The sequence below is a fragment of the Pezoporus wallicus genome, unplaced genomic scaffold (assembly GCF_028554395.1).
Source record: "Pezoporus wallicus isolate ANWC-B61680 ecotype Strahan unplaced genomic scaffold, APGP_CSIRO_Pwel_v1 scaffold_11491, whole genome shotgun sequence".
In the NCBI taxonomy this organism is placed as follows: domain Eukaryota; kingdom Metazoa; phylum Chordata; class Aves; order Psittaciformes; family Psittacidae; genus Pezoporus; species Pezoporus wallicus.
In genome coordinates this window covers 6,141,353-6,164,214 of record NW_026642649.1, presented here as the reverse complement: position 1 = coordinate 6,164,214, position 22,862 = coordinate 6,141,353, and the positions used below count along the sequence as shown (strand labels likewise).

The following is a 22,862-nucleotide window of genomic DNA, read 5'->3' as shown; positions in this document are numbered from 1 at the left end:
AGTTCCTTCCCCTCTCCTCCATTTCTGGAGAGGTTTGCTTGCAATGACTTTCACAAAAGAAATATTACAAGAATATAATAATTCCTCTTCCAGGCAACTGGCATGCAATTGTCCCTCTTATCCAACTTGAAAACACACTAGGTTCCCCTGGCTTTAAATGGGCACTCCCGCATATTTACAGATTTGTTAGGCCAAAATTCTGTCACTGAATAGAGTGTATTTAGTGATTCTTTCAACAAAATAGTGATGACGTACATCCCACAGATGCAGCCAAATGCTCGATGGTCAAGAATTACATGTTGCCTTCCTAGCAGTATATAAGAACGAATGTTCCAGCATTCTTTACCAAACATAGCATGGGGTAAGAAAGATTGAAGTCCATGAATGACTCCAGATATAAAGAAACCTCACAGCCAGAAAAACCATAGGTCATTTGCTCATTTAGAAAGTAGCCTGGGAGCCTGGCAAGGCCAGAGTAAAGTTAAAATTAAACAGTAACTTAACACAAAACTCATAAATCAAACCCAAGCTTGGGCACGCATTAAGAAATATGACAGACTGGGTTATGTAGCACCTGAAGATATCAAAACCAAGTTCAATCCAAACAGAGAATTCCTGACTGAATTCACCAGACCAGATAAACAGGCTGTGAAAGGAGGATGTGGCAAGGCAGGATGAAAAGAAACTGATACTTTTTCCCACTTATGCCTGGACTTATTTAGATATCACATCATTGTTGCTTCTCAAACTCTTCTGCAATTAGTTATCGGATTCCTATAGCAAATATGTTTTCAGACTACAGATTTAGTCATTTACTTATTCACTTATTTACCGAACTAGCCAAATTACACTTTCAATTTTCTTCTTGTGCTATAGAGATATATATGTATACACACACACATACATATATACAAATCATGAAAAATATATAGAGCCCTGGGAGTGATTACTGAAAGAACTAATTCTTCCCAGTATCCAGATCTATAATTACATCAAAATGGGTTTATGTGACCTTTAAGAAATTTGCCAAAGGCACACATTCTGTGTTGTCTCAAATGAAGCTTGCTTTTTCCCACATAATGTTACCCCAAACAGACTGATGTAACGTCATGTCTGACTGAAGTACAGCAGCATTCAGCTAGCCTGATGTAACCCTGGAGGAAAGCACATTTGTCACATTTCCATTGTCTGGGTGGTGGGTCCTAACTTAATATGAGCATTAAAAATACACTGTGAATGTGACAAAAAACTTCCGGAAAATTAGACGGCTTATACTGAAACAGTGATTCCTTTTCCTCTTTTACTTCCTTGTCTGCCTTCGATGTGATATTCTGTACATCTGTTCAATTAACTCGGTCTTGTTAAAGCAAAACATCAGCATGAATTTCTCACGTAGGAAATGAGATTTCTCAAGTGTTGCATTTGACATTTTTCTAAATGCAGTTCTGCTATCGAGAAATTACATTGTCTACTTCTACTAGGGGAAGAAAGAGTTGCTGATGTCCAGCCTCCTTCCTTCCATTTTGGTTTTATAAAATGACAACTGTTTTTCAGCCACTGTTGAAGTGGCTTTGAAGCATTTACTAGTGGAAGATATGACTTCAATGCAAGGCCATAAACTTTACGAAACAATTCTCATTTTACAGAGCAGTGGACAAAACAAATATATTAGGTCTGTTTAGGTATATTTTTACATTCTTAAAAGTCTGGCTTGTAACTTCTGAATTAGATTCCTTCATTAGAGCCCAGCTAGGCAGTGTGCCATTCTTGAGGATCAGTAGTCTTGCAATGCAATTTAATGGTACATTTAACACAACTTTTCTTTCTGATTTTCTTCCCGTCATTTTCCTTGCAAGCAAAACCAAACCAAAGCAAAACCCTGTGAAACTACCAAAGCCAGAGAGTTCCACCCAGCAATGCCAAAATATACAAGTCTCAACAAAATGGTCTTCAGTTTGCATCTGCCTAACGGAGGGCTTTTCAGTGCATATGCCCTTGGCATTTGGAAGACCTGATGTTTAGTGCTAGGTTACCAGGCCTCTAATCCCTTCATATCTTAAACTCTGTGATGGGTATGAATCACTGCTGTTAGGTCATCCTTTAAATCAAAGAGAGAAGACAGTTCTAGTGATAGTATTTAACAGTAGTGCTTCTACTTTTTAACTGGCCCAAATGAAGGGTAGGAGTATCTGTGCAGATGTTCAAACACTTGGCCTACAGAGTTAAGAAATCACTATTTCTTATCTGAGAAAGAGACGATGGCTTTATCGTCTTCTAGTCTGTTGCAATCTGAAGAAAAATAATGCTGATTAATCCCAAAGTTAAAGAGATCACTGACTGTAAACTTGGGACACATAATGAAACTGAGCAGAGTGAAAACATTGACAAGAATAAATGTAACAGGAGAAACAAAAGGATGTGTGAGATAATGATCCCAGATCTTCAGTGCTGTTTGATCAGATATGAATTCATTGAAGATCTTAAAATGGATATGGTCAAAATTGAATTTTACTGGCTAATCTATACTCTTTCCAAACTCTGATAGGCTTTACCCTTCTTCTTATTTATAGGTTGCAAACAAAGCAACTTACACTATATGGGGCAAGATTATCTGAGTCTACAACCTTCCATCAAATAAATAGATGTACTTCTGTTATACTTCTGCTGTGAGTTATACTCAAAAATGGACAAATGTCTTTTCTGGGTAGTCTCTAAATGTCACCAAAGACTGGCTTATACAAGTGACTGTGAAAGAAGTGTTGGTAATACTATTAAATGCAGGGTTTTTGTGTGAATACATAATTGTCACGTTTACATGCAGGAACGGCTCACTGGTAATAACGGACATCATATTGGATATTTCTTTCCCATCAAATGTAATTCCAGAAAAAGGGATTAAAATGTTAATGTATTTATCTTGGAGAAACACATGGTACCCAGTTTATACAGTCAGAATTCTGTTCCACACATGCAAATCAATGAACTTGAAAACATCAGGAACCACTTTTTGCTATCAAGTTTGTATCAAGAGATTTTGGGGAATCCTTTTCTCTGAAATAACACTGACTGTTATTGCATCTAATAACAGTCTTTTGCTAATATGCATTCCATAATGAAATGTTCTCGTTAGCTCACAGGTTTTTAATTCATATAAGCACAGCTTTCTGCCCAGCCAGTCTTTCCTCCTTGTGATTTTTACATTTGAATTCTCCTAGATACATATAGTATTCTTTCTAATTTTATTTACTTAACTAATTCTGAATTCTTTCCAATTAGTCAGCAATGCATTTAGCATCTGTCATGTCTGTCACTGTTCTTGACATCTCCTCTCCTTGCATAATGATACCTATAAAAGACTGAAAAACAGCCTTCAATCCATCATTGCAACTGTTAACTAAAACAGAGTTGAGTTCAGGACAGAACCTTGCCCGTTAGTATGACCTGCCCGCTTGATAAAAAGTGTTGACAAGTACTCTTTAGGAGAAAGAGAGATAAAGTGTGCAGTTATTTTGTTGCAATTATACATAGATTATACTTCCCTAGTTTGCCTATGGCATGCACCATCAAACCAGAGGAGCAGGAAGGTCACTGAAGAATCCAGCTTTCAATACTAAGATCAGATTCCTACTTGATGCTGCAGTAAACTACATAACATAGCATTGTCTACCCATACACCATCATGCCCTGCCAGCATCTCTTCTGTCATACTACCCTAGTCAACATTATCTGCTGTCTCCTGGATCCCTCCTGTAACATTCAGGCCACTCTCCATAGCAGTAATAATTCCTGTAGGTGGACGTATAAGCCTTCATAGCTGCTGTCACTGACAATTTAATCACGAAGTATGCCTTATAGCTGGGCAGCACACGTGTCCCACATGCAGCCAACTGCTTATCACATGATTACCTTCTGCATGAGGAATGTGAACTTTGCAGTTAGCTCACTGAGTACCCCTGCTACTAAGTTAGACATGCTCTGCACCGCAGGAGCTGCCGAGATCACACAGTATGCAACACCTCTTAGCCACTGCTGGGCAGAATAGTAAAGTCTTTGGCCCAGTTTTGAGTAGGTCTGCTGTATTAGAATGGATAAGTAAAAGCTCAGTGTATTATTTAAGTTGCAGTATATCAAATCTATGTATCTTTCATTCACAAAGCAAGTTAATCTGTATAACACTGGAATATAGATTGATTTGACATGAATTACTCTTTACAGTCCTAAGTAAATTTTAGCATTTCTTTTGGATAATTTCAAGTTGCTCATTTAACTGTTTGCTCTAGTATATTTTATCAAAGTGAGTCTGGCCCAGTTATTACTCCCTGGTTGCTTTTATTTCTTTCTCTCTTTTAAAAATGAATACTGTATTTGCTTTTACCAGTTATCTGTGACCACATTAATCCTCTGTTAGCCACAAAGGTATTTACGAAGGTTTCCAAATTACATTGACTTGTTTAAGCATGCTCCAGAGATTTACTCTGGGAAGCGTTAGAAGTCTATATACCTCTCTTTTCAATGTGCAAAGGCAAAAGCAAAAAAAAAACCTAAAACCCAAAACCCAAAAGAATGGACCACATCTACCTTGTGAATATATCCAGCATTTCATATTCTTTCCTAGTGAGTAATGGATCTCAGGGAAGAAGTGGAGGGGTTGTCACTCTGTGCCAGTGACCAGCTGGCGTATGCAGAGCTCTCCCTGGGAATGGATGAGGAGCTGACTGATAGCTTGTGGGTCAGAATTAAAGGGAGGGCAGGGGCAGAGGACGCTGCAGTGGGGGTCACTCGATCAGGAAGACCAAGTGTATGAGGCCCTCCATTGATGGACTGTTGCGGCCTCATGTGCAAAACTCTGGTCCTTTCAGGATCCTTTCCTTTCCTTGGACTACCTGAAACCAATTGCCCAGGACTGTATCCAGATTAAAAATCTTCAAGGATGTTTAACCTCCCTGGGCTACCTGTGCCAGTGTTTGGTCACCCTCACAGATAAAAGCCCTCTTTCCTTATGCTCAGAGGGAATCTCTTGTATTACAGTTTGTGTCCACTGCATCTGGTGCTGTCACTGGGCTCCACCAGAACAACAGCACAGCCAGCAGGATCAGTGAGGCAAACGGGAGCTGGAGCTAGTGGCCAGGTCCAACCAAGAGGATAGGCTGCAAGACAAAATCATGGCGACGAGGCACGTCCTAGGCCAAGGCAGGAAGTTAATCCATAGATCAGGCTTAAGATCAGGTCCAGTGATCACCGGTCAGGTTCACAGTGACCACACAGGTCTGAGGTCAAGCCAGGAGCCCTACCCACTGGTTGAGATCTGCACTGAGAAGCATCATATCTAAACAGGGGTATGTTTGGGCTGGAGACCTGCAGTCCTGGCCTCAGTTCTGATCTCAGCCTTGAAATATAGCCCATAGATTGAGGCCTCGGGGTTTATTTAAATAAAGCTCCTGGGCTGATAGGTGTGAATGGAAGCCAAAGGTGAGGCTGAGCAGGGACATTAAGGCTTATTAGTGTGCTCAGAGTAGTATGATGCCATTCATCATACCCCTAACCCTTCTATGATCTTTTTCAGTTGTTTGCTGTATAGCTCTTGCCTTCCTGAGGTTGCTCTTGTTGCTTCCTGAACTAGGGTAGCAAAACTGCTTGTCACTAACCAAATTACTTTCCATTATAAACTTTTTCTAACCTTTGACCATCAGAAACACCTAGAACAACAAAACCCCTGCCAAAATTCAGGAATATGCAGTTTCCTGAATAATTTTGTCTGCTTACCAACACATGAACTCAGAAGGCCCTCAGCATCCAATGACTGCAGGTTACTATGCACAGATGTGCAGCTGTTTGTCACATGAAGATCACATTCATATGTTTTAAAATTAATCATGTGCACCATAACAAGACTATTACAGGGTAAAGAAACTTAGAGGTGCCTGCTGCCCCCACTTCTTACATGCATCCAGCCTCTTTTATACTCCTTCATGTCTATCACAGAATGGTTGGGGCTGGGAGGGACCTCTGGAGGTCACGTGGTCCAGCTTCCCCTTATTCAAACAGGGACATGCAAAGCCTGTTTGCCCAGGACCATGTCCAGACAGCTTCTGAGTATCTTCAGAGACCACAACTTCCTTGGGCGACCGGTTCCAGTGCCCAAGCAACCTCACAGTAAAAAAGCATTTCCTTACTGCCCCCTTTGCTCCTCACCAATCCCCTTCCTTTAAACACTGCCTCATAAGTTTTCCAAAGTCCCATAGATTTCCCTTCTAATGTCCCAAATCTTCATGTTTCTTTTGTTTCTCCCTTTGTATCAGTTAGAAGGTCCAGGTGATCTCCTCCAAAGCTGTACCTGGAATTTCTTAATGGCCCATCAGTCAATGACTCTGGCATTGTATACAAGACCTGTGATTCTGTGTATTCTTGTTTATCACACACTCCTTTACTTATAATCCCCTCTGCATTTAAAAATCCTTGACTGGATAATCTTAACATAGCAGATTCTCTCCCCTTCCACATACCCATACATTACTAACCACAGCAACCCTTACTGGTGTAAAACACATTGCATCACCTGCAGTTCTTTGCAAAGGCAGAACTCTGAAAACATTTCAAGTTTCAGATCTGTGCAAATTTTGATATGCCCTTGCCTGTGTCAATGTGCAGCCAGTGTTCGCAAACAGGCCCCAAGCTGTTTAAGTGATGATGATGATCACGATGCACACCACTGAAGAATGTGTTCTATCCTGACTGAAGGATGGACTAAGTATAGTTTAACTTCAAGAATGTTTTTTTTCAGTACTGTCCAGATTTCAGTCTTTTCCTAATGTTATTACAGATATTTGTGATGGATCTGAATAGAACTTTTTTGTAAGGTTCTGAATTTTAGTTCAAGGCAGGCTGTTCCCAAGAGGACAGCTCTTCCAAGAGAATAGTTTCACTTATTTCCTTATCTAGGAAAGGCTTCTATGAGCAGCACCATCTTTTTTTTTCTTTTCCTAGAGTAATCCTGCCTACCTTCATGATTAATGCAGGCCATACCTTCTGCAAGTAACAGAGAGAATTTGTATTCAGGCTTTAGGGTCAAACACCTACTTGGATAGAGATCAGTCCTTCTGGTGTGTATAAGAAAAGGGAGAGCTAAGAGCCATCCTGGCATTTTCCACATCATTTAGGTACTTCCCTTCCACTCATCTTCCTCCAAATAAACCCAGCAGTAATCAAGTAGCCCCTGTGGCAGTGAACTCATATCACTACTCACCTTTTTAATTAGTTTCTCCAGCCACATGTTACATGGTGTGATGGACAAGCCAGAATTCCTGCACACGTCAGTTTGCTTTTTTTCTCTAAGGTTTGCAATTGCCGTCACAGAAAGCAAAAAGATTCAGAGCACGCACCCGTTAAATACTGTATTGTAGTAAACTTGTATAAACATTAACAAGACTACTAAAATTTTTGCATGCATATTTACTTATTACAGCAATATTTTACAAAGCTGTTCTAAAAGCTGTTTCCAAATAATTACTAGTGCAAGTAGTTTGTACGTTTTCACATACATGTGAAATAATTTTGAGATCTTCCACGATGAACAGAACTATGCAAGTTGCTTTTATTAATTTCTCTACTACTTATCATTTACTACTCCTATCTTTATGCAGTCCACCAGTCAGCAGTGGGTCAGACTTACTGCCTGCATAGAACAGTCAGAAAATGACACCGTGTCCTTACCTCTACCTTCCAAATGCACATTAGGAAAAACTACAGGGAAGGAGCTGTGGCTGCATGACTGTGAGCTGTAATTCTTCCCACTATTGTGCAGTTTTATGTACCCCGTATTATATAAAGGAACCTAAATACATATTATCCACTCTTATATCAAGATTATAAGAAAACCTTCCCCCGCCCCAAAATTAAGAAAATCATTTTGATTTTATCCCCAAAATCTAAAAAAGATATTTAGGCTAAGCAATATGTCTTGAACAACATATCTGAAGAAGGATAATCATTTGGAACAGCTTTTCTTAATTCAAAAAAGCTTATGTCAGTCTTAAATGATGGCTAATCTCTGCATTCTTGGCATTGTGCAGCATGTTCAGATTGCTGATTACTGGGAAAGCTTTGGAAACATGAATACTTCATATTTCTTACACTTAATCTTCTCACCCTAACCCAAGACTGAAAAATCAAAAACCTCAAATTGAATGCAAAAAAAACATGCACTGCAAGAATATGTGAATAGAAAATGCTAAGTGTAGGTCCTGAAACCCCTCATGCCATAACCTTTTCAAGCTTCACAGAGCTCTAATGATCAGTAACTAGCAAAGCAGAAATCATATGCGCCTCCAGAAAACAAGAGATTTAAAGTAGGTTCATAATAGGAACTGACAGAAGCCTGTCTCCGACTTTACTTGTCTAAATAAGATTATCCATAAACCTACCTAGTTTGAATTCTCTGGCTTAATCCACTTCTGGGTGGAGTCAAGTATATAGCTATGATAGATTTGTTAGGCTTTCAACACTCACAAGCTGTCTTTTCACAGATGCAATAGCCTGAAGCCATGTCTGGAGAGAAGGTTTAATCCTTTGATTTAATGTGGTATCAAGTCAGGAGGAGTCAAAAGTCCTCCAATCAATTTGATTCAAGTTTATATGTGCAACTTGTATAAATATATTTCACTGAACAACTTACATTGTATTTTAGGGTATAATGTCAGATAATTTTAAATAAAAGAGCAAGTATGTGGGTGGTTCCAATTGTTCCAAAGGTGGTGAAAGCTGGAAAAGAAACACATTAATATGAAGTGTGTGACACACACTATTCAGTACTTTCGTATGCCTTGTCCACTACAAAAACACTTTAAAAATCCATTAACAGATCTGCTGTAGTTTATTCTCTCTACAGCTCTATTTGCAGTAGTATAGGTCTGCTGACACAAGCCCAACTAGACCAATATTAATAATGTATTGGTTTGTGTGGGGCAATCTTTTTTATTTGCCAGGGAAGCTGCTTGAAAAGGAATGCACATTAGTAAATGAGAATGAATAGCAAGCTTATGAATGGAAAAAAAAAAGCACATAATTTCAAACCTTATTCTAATAATATATTTCCAAAGACACACACTAAACATGCTCCTTGGTTTCCTCCTGCTTGAAAACATCTATGGACTGTGGAGCACATTCAGCTTCAAAAATCCCAGTGCAACCAATTAATAACCACTGTAACTCAGTGTGATATTGTAAGTGTAGAAAGCATAAAACAAGTCCAGAGGAGGGCCACAAGGACAATCAGGGGAGTGGAGCACCTCCCATATGAAGACACACTGAGAAAGTTGGGGCTGTTCAGCCTAGAGAAGAGAAGGCTGCGTGGAGACCTACATAGCAGCCTTCCAGTATCTGCAGGGGGCTTATAAGGATGCTGGGGAGGGACTCTTCATTAGGGACTGCAGTGACAGGACAAAGGGTAACAGGTTAAAACTTAAACAGGGGAAGTTTAGATTGGATATAAGGAGGAAGTTCTTTACTGTAAGGGTGGTGAGGCACCGGAATGGGTTGCCCAGGGAAGCTGGGAATGCTCCACCCCTGGCGGTGTTCAAGGCCAGGCTGCACAGAACCTTGGGTGACATGGTTTAGTGGCAGGTGTCCATGCCCATAGCAGGGGGGTTGGAACTGGATGATCTTAAGGTCCTTTCCAACCCTAACTATTCTATGATTCTAAAATTGATCTGCACACAATGCAGATTAGAAGTGAAATAAGCTGGTCAGTGTGAAGGCAGGGCGGTGTTCCATGGGTAAGAAAAATGTAGCTTTATGAATTATAAGAACAACAAGGCTAAGCTAAGCCTTAATACCATCTCGGCCATTGGATTTTAATGAAGTACACACCTCCAAAATGCCTTCAAACTCAAATCTCAAAATAAGATGGATCATACCTGAAGGGGGCAATAAGGATGCTGGAGAGGGACTTTTCACTAGGGACTGTAGCGATAGGACAAGGGGTGATGGGTTCAAGCTGAAACAGGGGAAGTTCAGGTTAGGTATAAGGAAGAAGTTCTTCCCTGTGAGGATGCCGAGGCGCTGGCACAGATTACCCAGACAAGTTGTAAATGCTTCATCTCTGGCAGTGTTCAAGGCCAGGCTGGATGGGCCTTATGCAACATGGTCTAGCGTGAGGCATCCTTGCCTATGACAGGGGGTTGGAACTAGATGATCTTTCAGGTCCTTTCCAACCCAAACCATTCTATGATTCTATAATGAATCACCCACGGGCTGGATCATCAGCTCCTGTAAACTGGCACAGCTTTGTTGGAGACAATGTTTTTAAGGACAAGTCACATTACAAGCTTGATAAGAGTCACAATTAAAAGTTTGAGGGGGGATGAGGGAAGGAAGAGTGGAAGGAATTTGCACATAAAATTATACACGTTTAATGTTCCAAAGCTTATTGTATGTCCCTTCCCCATTTGCTCTATGGCATTTCAATTGATAGTTGGTAGCTATGGAAAGCATTGAGAAATACACAGTATGAGCATAAATTTTTTTTCAAATGCATTGAAATCCTTAAAATGCATTTGAAGTCAAATAGTTAATTTACCATGCTACTAAGAGCAGTGACTGTGTGAAGTACAGGTTACTTTATAAATACAGCATTCTGTGATTTGCAGGAAAAATGTATAAGCCAAAGAGCAAAATCTGGTTTGCAGCACAGTCAAAAAATAGTTGTTAGGTGTGTCTAAAAAATATCTGTTATAGGAGATACACATCTAAAACGGGTAAATGTTGCATAGTAGCCAAGATTTCTATTATGTTAGGGCAGTGATTCAGCATTCAACCAGGGGAACACAAATAGGTTTCAACAGGTCTGTACAAGGTTCATAAATCAGCCTGTTTCTACATTGGAAGATGAAAGTGTGTAGGCTACCATAGAAATAGTCTCTCTTGTATAATTGGTTCTCAAGAGTAATTCTCACAGATCATAATTCCTACAAGCCCTCACTGTGAGGTAATATCAATGTGGTTTTGTGTGACTAAGGGCTCCAGGGCTAACCCTTTCTTCTACATGCACTGTAGTAGTAATTGCAATATTAGTTTTTGTCCTACCCTTTATCTGTACAATTTCTTAGTGTCAATTTTAGTGCTAGCTTTTAATGGCTGGTGTCCAAATGTGCTGCAGGCCTCTCCACAACTGATCCTAGTTGACTCTATTTCTGAAACTTGGAGAAAGTAGTTGGATTAACCATGCTAACAAATTAGCAACTACCCAACAAGATAAAGATGTCATATAAAAGGCGTCTGAACAAATACAAGATAGTGACGTACTTAGTTTACCTTAGAAAACAACTTAATTCTGTGTTCAATTTGTAACTGGTATTAACTGAAATGTCAAAGGAGATCTGGATGACTAGACACAGTGGTTACCTCCTATATGAGGACTATGTCTGGTTACTCATGCTTATGGCAAACACAAACTCCCAACTCAATAAACGACCTCTCTGAATTTGATGGAACCCCACAACGCCTAAGTAAGCATGAGCAAGGGCTCTCATCAAGCCGTAGCACAAAAAAAAAAAAAGAGAGGACAATTGTTTCCTCTCAATTAGTCAAGTCCAGCTGCACTCAGAAATAAGAATTTCCACTGACACAAACGGAATTTTCCTTGAGTAAAGAGACAGGATCTGGTTAGATCAAAAATCAGTTTAGCCCCCAGAGGAAACAAGCTGGAATCCTTCATCTCAATGTCAGAAATTGTTCATCTTCAACATTTAAGGATTTTCCAGTGTTTGTAAATGCTTCATGAATCATGTGGGCCACCCAAATGCTTAAGACCAATGAATAGCAAAAGCAACTTGTAACAGTATCCAAAATAGAATACTAACTTGGAAATATATCAGTAAATGTTTTTTTTTTTCAAGATTAGTTCATCATCTCTACTGGAAAAGTCAAGGGATGCCCTTAAGAAGGTGCCAATTCCACAAACATTTCACAAACCCAGCTTCACATGTGCACGTTATCTTCTTCTTTCAAGTCCATAAGACAAATCCTACCCCCAGTACTCCACTGTCATTGGGTAAAGCCATAATTCTAAGAGTAATTTTACAGTTAGGCTTAGGTTGGTTGTTTTTTTTTTTACTTTTTCATGTACTGGCCAACAACAGAAATATTAATACTGAGAAATTAAGACTACAAAACGTTTGATTTTGCATAAAATGATGGACAGTTTCTCTCATCCCAACTTATAAAGGTCTCATATGAAACATATGTAGTTCAAGATACGGTTGAAACCATGCACAAGAGTAGACCACCATGTAGGACAGTTGGAAGGAATTTATGGCTAAGTATGTTTTCTAGAATATTGGTACAAATATAGATAGTAGCAAAACACATAAATGTTATATGGAAGCAAATAGTAAGAAGGGATGTTCATAAATTGGCACTATGGTCAGTGAAAATGAGCTGCTTCTCCACCCCAGATTTAAAATATCTGAAACATAAGAACATAAATATTTGTATTGTTTTTTGAGAGAGTCGACACAATCATTTTCCATGTTAAGTTCCTGGTATTTCTTAGTAATTTACAGTGCTGAAAGCAAAGACTAAAATTATTGCAGTGAATTGTCTCCTTCTCCCCTCTTGCCAAGCTGAAGGTCTGTTCGTAGGACACCTTCATCTAGCTCATGCCTGTACTAAGAAATTTGCCTGCCTATCAAGACCTGACCTACATGACTAAAAACATTTACCCTCCTAGGTAAATAAAGTACTGCAACATTACGATGAGCATTCGAAACACCAGGGGCTGAACTTGATAGCTGATCTTCTATATTCTTGTTAACTATCATGTTGACTGTAGGGGGTGGAGGGGAAGACACAGACTGAAAAATATGTTAGCTTTCAGCATTTCCAAATGCAGTAAACAGTACTTCATGACACTGAGCAGGCCTTGCTAAAGCCTCCTTCAGCTGTGAGAAGAGTCTCAGAAAAGCTTTCCCCCAAGGAAATGCTCACAGGGAAGGTCCTGTCACAAACATCCCAGTTTGTGCATCAGAAGAATGGCAGTACATAAACTAAAAGAAGGAATTAGCTTCACCAGGAGAACGTGACAGCCATTATGTTACGAGTTAGCACAAGAGTGGATAGAGTCGCTGAGGGCAATCTTTAGAGGTAGACAAAAGTTGCAGACAAAAACAAGGATTGCAGAAAAATGCAGTGAAATAAAAGGTTTCTGCAGGCTCAATAAAGTACAAAGAATTAGGATTATATTGTAAGAGATTACTTAGTCACTTCCTTATGAAGACACAGATCACCTACATGTATGTTACCCTTAACAGAAGCTTGTTTATCCTACTGTTAAAGATGTCTAATGATGGAGGCACCACAGCCATTTCAAGCAATGTATTCCTATCCTTCATCTTCACAAAACCACTCCTTAACTGTCAAACTTCTCTTCTCTTGGCTACTCCGCATGTTTTTAAGTTTCTGCAACTTAACCTTTTACACTTCCTTTATTCAATGTTTCCTTGTAGGCTGTATTTCATACTTTGTCTTCTGGGGTTTTTCTGGTAGCACTTTTCTGATTTCTCTCCATTGGGTGCACATCTTCCTGGAGGTTTGCTGCCAAAGCTGGACTTGGAAACGTAATGAACATCAGCTGCCCTAAGTGTGTTGCAGTTTTCCCTGTTGAATTGCATTGTATTTTCTCATCTCCTCCAGTATGTGGGAGTTTGATTATAAGGCTTTCTTGTCCTTGACTCTCTCTGCAGTTCCTTCCGTAAACAACTATCAGAAACAATTTCCATGAACCTACTCTCTAGCTCACTCTCCAGCTACTAATTATTGAAGAGTGTGGACAAAGGACAGACCCAAGTGGAAAGCAAACTATTGCTAACTACTTACATATAAAGATTACTGTTAAACAATTATTATTTAGTTTTCTTATAATAACATCATTTTTTAAAAAAGGAAAAAAATAACCTGTAATAAAGACAAGACACATAATATCTCCTACTTTTCCTTCACCTACAAGCCTACCATTCTGTTTAAGGTGAAAAGGAGACTCGACATCATTTTGGCTGCGTATCTTCTTTGTTTGCTGGCAGGTAGTAACAAAAGAAGTCCATCTGACTGCTCTTCCAATACTTTTTTCATGAAAAAAAAAAATTAAACTTATCAGAATACATAATGCTATGGGCCCTCTCTGGCCTTCAAATGAATTTCAAAGGAACTGGTTTTACTGGGGGAAAGAGATCCAACAGAGTTCAAATTTTAGTTTGAGTTTTAAGGAAAACAGTCCGATTTCTTGATTCAAAATAACTTGCAGTGTAAAAGTTGTTCTTTTTTGTTTTGGTTTCCCACATCATGAAAGCGGTAATCAATAAAAAGTATTTAAGAAATCACTTCTGCATTGGAAATACTTTTTCCTTAGGGCTGGATTACGCTTTTTGTTTGACAAAAAATAGTATTTATAATTATTTTTTTTAGCTTATTGAAAATAAGCATCAAGTTATTTTTTTTCAGGCTGACCAAAAGTAATTAATTCTTTTAATTCTTAGGCAAACGATGATAAATTTAAATTCCACTACAATTTCTGTCATCCTTAAACGCAAGGTCTTCAGTGCCTGATTTCTACAGTGGTTCCTTAGGATGGAATACCTGCAGTTCACAAGTCACATTCTATGAAACATATATGCTTTGCAGAAATGAACCCCAGTACATTAGCATAAGCTTCAGAAGAATTTGGGTTCCTTGTCTTAAAATGAAAAATTCCAACAACGACTTTTTACTATAGTAAAAAAAAATATATATATACACACACATATATAAAGGTATTACTTTAACTTGAAGAGAGTGTTTAGGTTTCTTTTTTGGTAAATCTAATATTCATTTTGGTACTCCTTTTCAATGAAAGGAAACTCATCCTATCTTTACTTCTGATATTCAACAGAAAATGCAATTACTCTTCACTTTAGAGGCCTTATTTATAGCAAATGTTTGATCCTAATGGTAGATGAACACTATCATGGCATTATAGTTTTACATTTTTATCTATTTTTTTTTTTCAAAGCATTTATGAATTTTCTTGGCATTTGACCATATAAACATATTAAGTAGGACAGAGATATCTCAATATGAATAATATATTCACTGATGTATGGGTCTTATTTGTCAATATCCAGGCTGTCAACTACTCTAAGTCAGAACTTCATTTGAACCTAACCTATATTCATTAGCTGGTTTTGACATCTGATCCATCTGTCACTGAAGAGGCAGAAAGTACTATCCATGTGAATCTCAGCTCACTGATGCATTTTGTTTTGAAAAAGCCTGCTTCATTTTTTAGTATTTTAGATGTATTTATATTATTATGGACTTAGAATTAGCATTACTCTGTAGAGAGTATTCAGAAATGGAAATAGAGGTGAACGTTCTTTCAGTTACTATGATTAAGAGGACACCAACATAGCATTATCCATGGTTAGTACTCAGAAGAATTGTGTGACTTCAGTTCACGTATTCTGGTTCCAACACAAGATCAAACAAACACAGTAGCATATAAATCAATGTCAGCCTAATTGAGGTCTTCAGTTTGCTTGCCTTTGCTAAAACCCCAGTCTTACTTAAGGTTTCTGAAGTTCACTAAACATCACTGTGAAACTAGACAGAAGTTCTCCACTTGTACTTCAGATCGGCAGCAAATCCCAAAAGAGGGCAGTATAATGCTATTACAGCAATATAATCTCCAAGTAGGCGAGTCACAACTAAGTCTTTCAAAGGTCTGTCTCACAGCCATCACTCAGATCATGGCCATTAACAGAACAGCCCTAAGCAGGTACAGTAAGTTTAAGTTAAGGAAGCAAGATAGTGAACATGTTTAAAAGCTGTGTCTGTCTTTTTTACAATCTCAGCATTACACTAAAAGAAAACATAAAAGCACCAGTGCTGTCTACAGGCATACTAAAAAGCAAGATCTAGTAGTTTCAGCCCATGGGCTGTAGATCTGGACACAAATTCAAGGTGGCTTAGTCTTTCAGTTCTGCCTAATTGTAACTTCCATGCTATGAAAACGTATCTACATGCTTAAAGGTTAGGGAAGAGCCCCACTGCTATTAGAATGGGTACTATATAAAGAAAAGAAAAAGCTTTCATTTGATTAAATAATTTGCAAAATTCATTATACTTTCACTAAAATGTTTGATATATTTGTTTTCCCATTTTTCTTACTCATCAAATTTATAGAAATCTGGACAAAACACATACCCATATTTTTTAATAAACAGTTGCAAAGAAGTCTCCTGACAGCTGTGTTTCCATTGAAGATAGTCTTCTTAAGATATGCAATAAGAATCTTGAAGAACTTAAAGGTCATGAACAAAAGATGATCAGAAATGAAAGATGAAGAGAAGTAAAACGAAAGTGTTGAAAAGCAAAACCTCTTCTTGCTCACAGCCATACTGCTCAGTGATAGCTCCAGGCAAAGAACCCAAGCCTCCCAGTCTGAGTCCAAGCATCTTCCCATCTAAAAATACACCACTATAAAGTTCTTGATCAGTTGCAGTCCGTATGATGATATAAAAAGATAGCTCTGGAAACAGTTTCTGGGGGAAAGAAACAAGGTTATTTTAAGGTGTAAAAATCTAAATATTGCAGAGGTAAATGGGGTACATATTTTAGTCATGTTTATGGTGAAGAGAAGAAACTGAATTTTCAATGATCAAGAAATATGAGCAAGGTATTCTTTTTTACCTCTAGGTAACCAGAGAATAGTCCAGTATATACAAAATACTCTCACTGACAGCTATTCTTGCATATCCATTTGTAGTTGTCTCCCTTCTCTTTTAGGCATTAGTTAATATTGTCTTGGAACCATCTAAGTCATGTTTTGAGAAACTGGACTGTGTATGAGAATTCTGGAAGATCATAACGCTGAGGTAAATTCTATGCTACACTGTGCATATTTAATAGTCTTTTCATTTGATGTTGTAAGTAAAATTTTTAAATAAATATTTTAAGGCATAAGTATTTGTTATGTACTAGTGAGAATTTAAAAGAATCCAATAAGAAACCATTATTTTACTCATAAACCCATTCTCAATGTTAAAATTCGCTTCATTTAAAATATTAACTTTTTCAGATACTGAGATTTTGTAGACAGACTCTTATTGGAATGACAGCTCATAATGGTGAGTCATACATGTCTTTTACCAATCTTTATTTCCTTTTAAAATTGTGAAGCTTACTACATTTTGCCACACCTAGTCTCATTCCTGCATTATAAATAGTTCTATGAAAAAAAGAACAATGATAAGGAAAGCTTTCCAAAAGGAACAGTCAAAGCCTTACTCAGCTTATACTTCATTGTGACTCAGGGAACTTCTAGACTCCTGAATTGTTGATTAAAGACCTTCTAAACACAGCATTTTTCCATGGTGAAACATGCTGCTTTGGATACTGGTTACCAAAACAACTCAATTATTTTAGACAAATACTTACAGGAGTAAGTGCATTATTTAAAAATAAAGAAATCAATTTAAAACTACATGAATCTTGTCTTGGAGTAGGTGCAGACTTCCACAGCTGAACAGTTCCAAGAACAGTAATCAATGATCTAAATCCAAGCTACAATTCATAGTATTTTAAATCTTACAACAGACCATACATTTACCTCTTGGCTTAACTATCATATTAAATCAGATCCTTTACTATTATCTTATATACTTGTACATATGTAGACTTATTCACTACAGTATAAATCATGTATGAAGATGTAGAGGAAAAGTACTAGGTGCAAATATAAAGACATTACTGGACTGTAAATACTGCCCTGGATATGACTGAGGCTACTAAATTCAATAGAGTTAATCTAGGTAAATTCTAGAATATGTTAAAAGAGAATATGAAAGAGCATAAGAAGTAGACATTTGGTCATTTCTGGTGTAGCAACAGGCAGCCGTTGCAATTGGCACATCACAAATCACAGAATCACAGAACAGCCCAGGCTGGAAGTGATCTAGTAAAGATCTGGTTCAACCTTTCATAGAGCAAGAAGCCTGGATGAGATTATCTAGAACCCCGTCCTTTGGCATTCTGAAAACCTCCAGTGATTGGAACTCCATCACATCCCTGGGGAGGTTGTTCTAGTGACTGATTGTTCTCAGTGTAAAATATTTTTTCATAGCAAGATGAAACTTCTCCTGCGGGAACTTGTAACCCCTGCCCCTTTTCCTCTCTATGTGGTTCCTTGTGAAGAAAGAGCCTCTGTCCTCTTTGTAGATGCCCTTGATGTACTGGAAAACTATGGTGAGGTTCACCCTAAGCCTTTTAAGCATAGAAAAGGCCTAACTCCTTCAGTGTTTCCTTATAGGACAAATTCTCCAGCCCTCTGATTATCTTCATTGCCCTTCTTTGGACTCATTCAGGTCTGGCTGTGTCTTTTTTTTTTTGTAACTGTGGAGACCAGTTATGGCCTGACAAGCACTGTATGAGTGAAATGATCCCATTTCTACCTGTTCTAGCTCTGTCTTGTCAATGCAGCCCAGCCTGTGCAATTTTCCTCACTGAATAACTGTTTTCCAAAAATGCTTTTTCAAACAGTAAAATGTCTAAATAAACCTGCAGGAGCTTGGAAGGAAGATTCAGTTTATGACCTGAATTCAAGAAATAACAGAGTAAATTTCAGATCACCCATTTTAAATTAATTTGAGATTCTTATATCTATTATATTTACTATAGGATGAAAGCTCATCAGACAAAAAGGCAAAAAGAACAACTATGAACTCAAGACTGCATTTTCATCATGAGTTATTTAGCACAACCCACCTTCTTAACTGTAATAGGAACATTACAGCAGTCTAACAGCATAAGAGAAAGACCAGCTTTCTGAATTACTTCTTTGCTGAATTCAGTACACTCTGCTTCCAATCTCAAGGCTAAGATTCTTTTGCCCATATAACTTGTATGCCCATAGGAGACAATGATTTATGAAAAGTAAGGATGAAAGCAGCTCAATGTCTTTCAAAGAAGACATAATTTATCTAGAACACTTTTTTGTTCTTTCTCCCTATGAAGATCTTCACTGTGGCACTGTCTGATAAAATCCCTACAATTATTTCCACAGACTTTCAATCTTAGGGCTTCATCCTTCCTACTCTGTATCCACTTCAGTGAAGCTGATCCCGATTTATATTCGGGAAAAGAAGAGGAAAATCAAGTCTTTGGATTACTTCCCAGAGATTACTTTCCTTACGCTGTGTTCTCAACAATTGTCTGTTTTGATAAGGCATCTTGGGTGTGAGAAGATCTCATAGTTTTGTGTTAGGAGAGAGAATGAAAAGATGAAAATAAAGAGTAGCAGATGGCATCACCTAATCTCCTTGAAATGAGATAGAAAAACATTACATCACTGGGAACTCAGGTCAGAGGAAAATTTTTTGCTGGGCCTCTGCTTGAGTCCATACAGACCTGAGTTATAAGGGGCATAAAAGCATTACATTAATTTTTGAACTAAAATAATACCAAAACCCTAGAATTCATTACAGTAGCTGCAGTGTCACATAGGAGAGATGGTTTTTCTACAAAAAACATTCGGAAATGAAAGAAGTTTAAATTACCCTAATGGAATCAAATCTCTTCAAATATAAATAGATAGCATATATTTTATATATATATTTATATACATATAGCATTATACTGCATGTTTGCACAAAAAGATGATTTTTAAATAAAAAGCATTTTCCAGCTAAAAATATAAAATTCTGGTGATAATATGATCTATTTTAGGGAAAACAAAATGTAATCTTTATTTCTTTATTCCTGAATATATCCGAAGTCTGCATTAATAAAAACTATGCATGAACTATTGAAATTACATTTAAACTAAATAAATCTAAACCACATGCAGAAAATTAAAAATTTTCTTAAAAAGAAGTTCTTGCATTCTGTTTTTCAAGAAAGGGGACATATAAGCACATCCAGCACAAAGACACATTTTAATCCACACAACCACTGGGGGAAGTCACAACACCTCTGAGATTTCAGGATTTTTCCTTCCAATTTCTAAGGCCCAGGATTTAGTCCATTAATATAAATACCCTTCACTTACACAGAATCATAGAATAGTTAAGGCTTGGAATGGACCTTGAGATCATTCAGTTTCAACCCCCTGCCATGGGCAGGGACATCTCACACTAGACCATGTTGCCCAAGGCTCTGTCCAGACTGGCCTTGAACACGGACAGGGATGGAGCATTCACCACTTCTCTGGGCAACTTGTGCCACTGCCTCACCACTCTCCCAGGGAAGAACTTCTTCCTTATATCTAACCTGAACTTCCCCTGTTTCAGTTTGAACCCGTTACCCCTTGTCCTATCACTACAGTCCCTAATGAAGAGTCTCTCAAGCATTCTTGTAGACCCCCTTCAGATACTGGAGGGCTGCTCTAAATATACATATTCTCTACATATAAATACTATAAAATGGATAGAGATAGAATTAAAGCTATCAGTGCGTGAATGGCTATTAACCTTATTTTCATGCTGTGAAAGTGATTTCCAACCACTCAAATAACCAATCCAGCAAATACATTGAGCTGATCCATCCAGAAAGCCAAATTTAATCAAGCAAGTAACTGCACAGACTCCTTGTTTGGAAAGAGAGAATTTAAAGACAGGCTTGGTAATGTAATTTGCAGCAGATCTTGAGAAAACTTATTCAAATATACAGTACAATCAGCTTCCTGTCCACAGGTTGGGCAATATGAAGCATGCAAATATTAACATAGAAACTATGATGCAATTTAAGCATCAGGCACCTGAACCTATAATATATACTGTATTTGTGGGAGTACTTGCGTGCAGCAATTTGTGAGTTGAATCTGAATTACTTATAGACAGTTTTTCTATACTGCATGATAAGATCACATTTAAGTATTTACTTAAAATCCAATTGTCTGTGATGAAAAGATGCAAATAAGAAAACCCAACAAATTAGCTCATTGTGCAATGTTAAAGTATTTACTGAGTGGGTGTTTCATACATACACATTAACCAAAGTTTCCCTCCAGGGCCTGTAAATATAAATTAGGGAAAAAAAAAAAATAAAATTACTGGCTACTTGCCAAAGGCAAAATTCCTTTTTTCTTGCTACCTGCTCCTCTCATACAATAATGGAGAAAGCTTCTGCGCAATAGCACTACATCAAGTCAGTAAATCAGTTTCAGCATTCATGACTTGGATGAAATGAGGATTGTGGAAGCAGTGAGGAACTTCAAGAAATAGACAGTAAGTATGCTTTTAACACAGTTTTGGGGATTTATGAGCGTTCAGAGATTAAGCTCCATGATACCTACGTATGCTCGATAAATCTTTTCCTTCACAGCTATAGAAACTTAAATAGAGTAAAACCTAGACCATGTAATGCTCTTAAACACAAAGGTTCCCATCAAATAGGAAGATCAAGTCAAAATGACAAAACTGTCCCATGAGAACTTATAATCTGTGCAAAACCTCGCACAAACAGCCTTTTTATTTTTAATCTCCCTTTCTCACACTCCTGTTTTACAGGTTTTCAACAAAATCTTTTCCTTTCCCTGGCAGTGTTCAAGACCAGGTTGGACAAGACCTTGGGTGATATGGTTTAGCGTAAGGTGCCCTTTCCCATGGCAGGGGGGTTGGAACTAGATGATCTTAAGGTCCTTTCCAACCCTAACTATTCTACAATTCTATGATTCTATAATGTTAATCTCTTGTCAATCTGTCACACTCATCACTAACTTTGCTGTTTGATGGTTATGTTTGGGGGGAGACAGGGGTGCAAAAAGAGACACATTATATGAGTTTTAGAGATTCTTGGAAAAGCCACCCTTGATTTTCTCAGCTGCTGGAGTATGTTTAAATTTAAATGCCATTTAGGCTCATTTTTGCATCATTAGGATACTGTGTGTCAGAACAATTTGATTCAGTAATCCTTATGGGTCCCCTCTAAATTCTCCAATTCTGTGAATGTGAAGTCTGTACTTAGTTGGTTTAGGTACTGGCAAGACAAAACATTATTTAGAAGCTCAGTACATTTCTAAAGCTTATAAGTATTGCCCTAGGTTTCATGAGGGGCATTACTGGACTGAGGTATAACAGAAGAAAACAAAAACCAAAACACACAAAGAAAGTACTATCCACACTACAAATCCAGAAAAGCCCATCGATACTGCTGACTGGGGCTTGCAGACATGAAGACACTGAACAAATTAAATACTAAAGGATGAAACTAGATGTTGATGGGCTTAGGTGCTTTTGGGGGGGGCGTGGGGTTGTGTTTAGTGTGGCTGTTATATTTGTATGAATATTAATATGTGGGTTTGGTTTTATTCTCTGTTATAACCCTTGCTGTTTGTGCTTTGGAATCTGTACACCCATAGTATCTTTAATGTTAACCAACTGTAAGATTATTCCTTCCTGAAATGAGGGCTACATGGCCACAACCACTGCACAGACAATTATGGTATCACTAAAGCTCTCTTCGCTAAAAAATGTAAATTCTTTTGTCCCTAGGACATGCTCACTGCATGTTGGTTGGCTCACATGCAATAAATCCGCAACTGCCAAAAACCGATACAGAAGTAGAGACTGACTGTCAAGTGATTGTCTGAAAAGTCCATGCACAACAGGCGATGCCTGTGAAATGGGAACACAGGCTCTGTAGGCTGCAGCCTTACCGTATACCCAGCCAAAAAAGTCAGCAATGTTAGACTATGTCTGTGGTGACAAATCACTGCCTTCCTACACAGATGAGAATCTGGGAGCATACTTCCACATAGTCCAAGTGCAATGGATAGGAGATGTACAGAATTCAAATCCTTGAGTACCAATGGGATAGTTTAGAAAGCTAGAAGATTAACA

The 22,862-nt window shown here is 38.0% G+C and overlaps 1 long non-coding RNA gene across 2 annotated transcripts in view; it reads right to left on the bottom strand.

Moving 5' to 3' along the window:
* Positions 1-22,862, bottom strand: part of LOC130611147 (uncharacterized) — a 59,931-nt gene that overhangs the window by 19,550 nt on the left and 17,519 nt on the right. The window contains exon 1 of one of the 2 annotated variants that reach the window (XR_008975178.1): positions 5,942-6,121. The exons of the other annotated variant lie outside the window; for it this stretch is intronic. This is a non-coding gene — a long non-coding RNA (uncharacterized LOC130611147). Of the gene's footprint in view, positions 1-5,941; positions 6,122-22,862 lie in introns of those variants that run through there. 2 annotated transcript variants of the gene reach the window in all.